Raw genomic sequence first — 6,458 nt, 5'->3', positions numbered from 1 at the left:
GTTCAGAGAAGGTTTCGTGGACTAATACCTGGAATTGGCAAGTTGTCTTATGAGGAAAGGCTGGATAGGCCAGGCTTGTATCCGCTGGGGTTTAGTGAGATGGAAGCTGTTAATAAAACAAATTATTTTTTCAGCTTTGTTGTTTAGGAGCATTAACCAGGCAGTGAAGAGCTGTGTAATTGTAATAAGGTTAGTTAATGCAGCATGGCACTCCACTGAACACCTTAAACACAGGTCCCTCTGGTTACTAACCCTCCTGCCAATGGAAACAGTTTCTCTTTATTTACTCAATCAAAGCCCCTCATGACTTTAAACACCTCGATTATATCTCTGCATAATCTTCTTTATTGCAAGAACAACCCCAGTATCTTCAGTCTTCCACAAAGACAGACACACCACAGAAGAAGGCCATTTGGCCTGTCATTCCTGTGTCATAACTGAAGTCCCTCATCGCTGGTACCATTCTTGTAAATCTCCTCCGTACCCTCTCCAAGGCTTGGCATCCTTCCTAAAGTGTAGGTCCAAAACTCTCACATAATGCTCCAGCTTACCCAACACAGACACGATGATCGAAGGGCCTCCTTCTGTGCTGTAAGTTTTCAATGTTTCTATGTTTATGTTTCTGAGACCGAACCAGTGACTTATGAAGTTTTAGCGTACGTTTCTTGTTATTGTCTTCAATGTTTCTGTTAAACCAAGGAGTGTGAGCTTTTCTACAAATTTCTCATCTTGTCCTTCCACCTACTGTATCAGCAAATTATTCCAAAGTGGAATATACAACCTAACCAAATGCCAACCTTTGCCCGTATCCTCACAAGTAGCAGAACAGGAATCAGAAAGGAAGACTTCTATTTATTATGGTGCCTTGTTTCATCTTTCAGAGACATCCCAAAGGGCTTCACAAACAATGAATTAATTAGCAGTGTGGTTACCCAGTCAAGGGTTTTATGCCCAGGGATTTTGAAGGTTAAGGGGATGACTTGATCGAAGTTTACAAGCTATTAAGGGGAACATAGACCAGTTAGGTAAGAGAAACTAGTTCTGCTGATTGGGGAGTTTGAGGCTCTGGGGCAGAGTCTAAAAATGAGAGGCAAACCTTTCAGGAGTGAAATTAGGAAACACTCTACACACAAAGTGGGGTAGAAGTTTGGAACTGTCTTCCGCAAACAGCGAATGATACTGGATCAATTATTAATTTTAAATCTGAGATTGATTGACTATGTGAACCAAAGCTATTTGGGGATGTGAGGTAAAGGCAGTATAGGGAGTTAGGTTACAGATCAGCCATGATCTCATTGAATGTCAGGACCAAGGGGCTGACAACCTCCTTCTGTTCCTGTGACTGTTACTATTTGAGCAAACAAGTCACAGCCATTTTGTGTACAATCAATCTTAGAAATTGCACAGAACAATGAAAGTAATGAACAGTTAATCTTTGGAGGATTGTTGGGTAGGATGCTGGCACAATTCACTGCTCTTCAAATAGTGCAAGAGGATCAATAGCATCCAACAGAACAAGACAAAACCTCAGCTGGATACTCTGGAGACTTCAGTACCATAATCCAGGCTGGCACTTCTGGAGACAGTACTGAGAGCTGCACTGTCGGAGAATCAATACTGAGGGAGCGCTGAACTGTTAAAGGATCATTGGAGATGGCATGATAAACTCTCAGGGGGGTCATTACTGAGGGAGCACCACACTGTTGGAAGGTCAGTACGAGGGAATGTTGCACGGTCAGAGGGTCAGTACTGAGGGAGTGCCGCATTGTCGGAGGGTCAGTACTGAGGGAGTGCTGCACTCTCGGAGGGTTAGTACTGAGGGAGTGCTGCACTGTCAGAGGGTCAGTACTGAGGGAGTGCTGCACTGTCAGAGGGTCAGTACTGAGGGAGCGCTGCACTATCTGAGGGTCAGTACTGAGGGAATGCTGCTCTGTCAGAGGGTCAGTACTTAGGGAGTACTGCACTGTCAGAGGATCAGTACTTAGGGAATACTGCACTGTCAGAGGATCAGTACTTAGGGAGTGCTGCACTGTCAGAGGGTCAGTACTTAGGGAGTACTGCACTGTCAGAGGATCAGTACTTAGGGAGTACTGCACTGTCAGAGGATCAGTACTTAGGGAGTACTGCACTGTCAGAGGGTCAGTACTTAGGGAGTGCTGCACTGTCAGAGGGTCAGTACTTAGGGAGTACTGCACTATCTGAGGGTCAGTACTGAGGGAGTGCTGCACTGTCAGAGGGTCAGTACTGAGGGAGTGCTGCACTGTCAGAGGGTCAGTACTGAGGGAGCGCTGCACTATCTGAGGGTCAGTACTGAGGGAATGCTGCTCTGTCAGAGGGTCAGTACTTAGGGAGTACTGCACTGTCAGAGGATCAGTACTTAGGGAGTACTGCACTGTCAGAGGATCAGTACTTAGGGAGTGCTGCACTGTCAGAGGGTCAGTACTTAGGGAGTACTGCACTGTCAGAGGATCAGTACTTAGGGAGTACTGCACTGTCAGAGGGTCAGTACTTAGGGAGTGCTGCATTGTCAGAGGGTCAGTACTTAGGGAGTGCTGCACTGTCAGAGGGTCAGTACTTAGGGAGTACTGCACTATCTGAGGGTCAGTACTGAAGGAGTGCTACACTGTCAGAGGATCAGTACTTAGGGAGTGCTGCACTGTCAGAGGGTCAGTGCTGAGGGAGTGCCGCACTGTCAGAGGGTCAGTACTGAGGGAGTGCTGCACTGTCAGAGGGTCAGTACTGAGGGAGTGCCGCACTGTCAGACGGTCAGTACTTAGGGAGTGCTGCACTGTCAGAGGGTCAGTATTGAGGGAGTATTAACATTTTTGGAAGGTCAGTACTGAGGGAATGTTGCACTATCTGAGGGTCAGTACTGAGGGAATGCTGCTCTGTCAGAGGGTCAGTACTTAGGGAGTACAGCACTGTCAGAGGATCAGTACTTAGGGAGTACTGCACTGTCAGAGGATCAGTACTTAGGGAGTGCTGCACTGTCAGAGGGTCAGTACTTAGGGAGTACTGCACTGTCAGAGGATCAGTACTTAGGGAGTACTGCACTGTCAGAGGGTCAGTACTTAGGGAGTACTGCACTGTCAGAGGGTCAGTACTTAGGGAGTGCTGCATTGTCAGAGGGTCAGTACTTAGGGAGTACTGCACTGTCAGAGGATCAGTACTTAGGGAGTGCTGCACTGTCAGAGGGTCAGTACTTAGGGAGTTCTCCACTGTCAGAGGGTCAGTACTTAGGGAGTGCTGCATTGTCAGAGGGTCAGTACTTAGGGAGTACTGCACTGTCAGAGGATCAGTACTTAGGGAGTGCTGCACTGTCAGAGGGTCAGTACTTAGGGAGTACTGCACTGTCAGAGGATCAGTACTTAGGGAGTACTGCACTGTCAGAGGATCAGTACTTAGGGAGTACTGCACTGTCAGAGGGTCAGTACTTAGGGAGTGCTGCACTGTCAGAGGGTCAGTACTTAGGGAGTGCTGCACTGTCAGAGGGTCAGTACTTAGGGAGTACTGCACTATCTGAGGGTCAGTACTGAGGGAGTGCTGCACTGTCAGAGGGTCAGTACTGAGGGAGTGCTGCACTGTCAGAGGGTCAGTACTGAGGGAGCGCTGCACTATCTGAGGGTCAGTACTGAGGGAATGCTGCTCTGTCAGAGGGTCAGTACTTAGGGAGTACTGCACTGTCAGAGGATCAGTACTTAGGGAGTACTGCACTGTCAGAGGGTCAGTGCTGAGGGAGTGCCGCACTGTCAGAGGGTCAGTACTGAGGGAGTGCTGCACTGTCAGAGGGTCAGTGCTGAGGGAGTGCCGCACTGTCAGAGGGTCAGTACTGAGGGAGTGCTGCACTGTCAGAGGGTCAGTACTGAGGGAGTGCCGCACTGTCAGACGGTCAGTACTTAGGGAGTGCCGCACTGTCAGAGGGTCAGTACTGAGGGAGTGCCGCACTGTCAGAGGGTCAGTACTGAGGGAGTGCTGCACTGTCAGAGGGTCAGGATTGAGGGAGTATTAACATTTTTGGAGGGTCAGTACTGAGGGAGTGTTGCACTGTCAGAGGTGCTATCTTTCTGATGAGAGTTTAAATTGAGGTCCCATCTGTCCTTTCAAATGGTGATTCAAAGTCCAATGGCACAATTATCCTATTGCTGTTTGCTGTGCACAAGTTGGCTGCCACCTTCCCCACATTACAACAATGGCTACACTTCAAAAGTACTTAATTGGCTGTAGCACATTGAGATGTCCTGAGGTAGTGAAAGGCACTATAGAAATTCAGAGAATAGATGGTGACATACTGGTAATGTCACTGGACTAGTAACCCAGAGGCCCAGGCTAATGCTCTGGGGACATGGATTCAACTCCCACCATGGCAGCTGGTGGAATTTAAATTCAATTAATAAATCTGGAATATAGAGGCAGGCTCACTAATGATGACCATGACAACTATCATCAATTGTTGTCAAAACCCATCTAGTTCACTAATGCCCTTTAAGGAAGGAAATCTGTCATCCTTGCCTACACATGTGACTCCAGACCCAGAAATGTTGACTTTTAAATGGCCTAGCAAGCTATTCAAGGGCAATTAGGGGTGGGCAACAAATGCTGGCCTTGCCAGTCACGCCCACATTCCATGAAAGAATAAAGAAAAATTCTTTCTTAACCAAAGTACAACAACTCCATCAATGCACCGGACTGTCAGAATAGATAAACTGTTGGCTTAGGGTTCAAAGCCTCTGAGCTAGAGGTGAGAGTGCTCCAAACTGATCCAACATAGCAAACAGGAGCAGGGCCTGCTGTCTGATCCCCCTCTCCACTAGATAATGATGCTGTGGCTTATTGGGATAATCCAACTGCACCCCAACCCTCAGCACACTGTCAAACCTAGAACCTCTTTGGTCTGTGGGTCTCAGAGACAGAGGAACATGCACCCACTGAGTCACAGAGGATTTATATTAAACCTATAATGGGACTGTCAATGCGAAGGAGTTCCAGGGGAGCCAGTGGGACTAATTAGATAGCTCTTACAAAGAGCCTGCACAACCACGATGGGCCAAATGACCTTCCTGTGATTAATCAAATTGGCTATATTGTTGAAGGGGCTATTGGGAAAAAGGCAGAAAGGGAGAGCACAAGAAAGAGAAACAGGGCCATTCGACTCTCTTGAGCCTGCTCTGCCACTTAACAATCTTATGGTTGATCTTCTAACTCAACTCCACTGTCCGCCCTATCCCCATAGCCCTCGGTTGCTGAAGTATTGACAAATATCTGACTTGAATGTACTCATGAACTGAGCATCAACGTCCCTCTGGGGCAGAGAATTCCAAAGGTTCACGACCCTTTGAGCAGCGGGGAGGGGTGGGTTTAATTGGGTAGCTTTTTTGGAAAGCCAGCACAGGCAGAATGGGCTGAATGGCTTCCTTCTGAGCTGTATCATTCCATGTATATGAGAAGTGCATTTTTTAATCTTATTGGTGGAAGCAGCTGCCAGTAATTTCTGAGACAAATCTGTCTATTTTTACCATGCACTAAATATACTTTAACACTTCCGCTGGATTGCTTAACTCAGACAGCCATCCACTGGAAAACTGTCAGATCTTTTTCCACTTATAGTGTTCCATTAACCCTTACAAAGGCGGTTTAAAAAAAAACAGCAAGAAAGAATTCACATTAATACAGTGCCTTTCACAGCCTCAGAATATTTCAAAGTGTTTCACCGACGTTGAAGGACTTACTTTGATGAACTGTATTTCTGCATCTTCAGGAGAGGCGAGAAAGCTGAAAGATGAGTGTTTCCCAGCGCACAAGTATCTGGGAGTCTAGCATCAGGCGAGATGTTAAACTAGGGCCTTGTCTGCCCTCTCATTTGGGCATAAAAGATCCTATGGCCACTAACGGAATACGAGCAGGGGAGTTCTTCCTGATGTCCTGGGGCCAATGTTTTGCACTGAACCAACACCGGGAGAACCAGCTTTACTGGTCATTCATCCCAATTTGTGGATCGAAGTTGCTGCCTTACTGCAAAAGTAAATTTTTTAAAAATTCATTAGCAAGATGGGGGCATTGATGGCAAGGCTGGCACTTACTGACCACCCCAATGTCCCTGAGAAGATGGTGGTGAGCTGTCTGCTTGGACCGATCATAGTGCTAGAATAGAGTGCCTAGCCAGGCCACCTCAGAGGGCAGTGAAGAGTCAACTACGTTGGAATGGAATCACGTACCATCCCAGACCAGATAAGGACACCAGGGCCAGGATTTTTCAGTCGGCGTGCGGGGCTGGGCCCGATACGCCAGCGGGTAAAATGACGCGCGATGTTTCGTTCGGTGGGCGTATGCTGGGGTAGGCTGCGCTCCTGCCTATAATCGATAGGCCTATTAAGGCCTTTAACCAATTAGTTAACGCCAAGTTAAAACTGCCCGTCCAACCTTTCGATTGGCGGGCAGGCAAAAAAGCCAAGCGGCCTTTA

This window comes from Carcharodon carcharias, chromosome 33 (assembly GCF_017639515.1).
Source record: "Carcharodon carcharias isolate sCarCar2 chromosome 33, sCarCar2.pri, whole genome shotgun sequence".
Classification (NCBI taxonomy): domain Eukaryota; kingdom Metazoa; phylum Chordata; class Chondrichthyes; order Lamniformes; family Lamnidae; genus Carcharodon; species Carcharodon carcharias.
The sequence above is the reverse complement of the archived record's forward strand: the minus strand, read 5'-3'. Positions refer to the sequence as shown.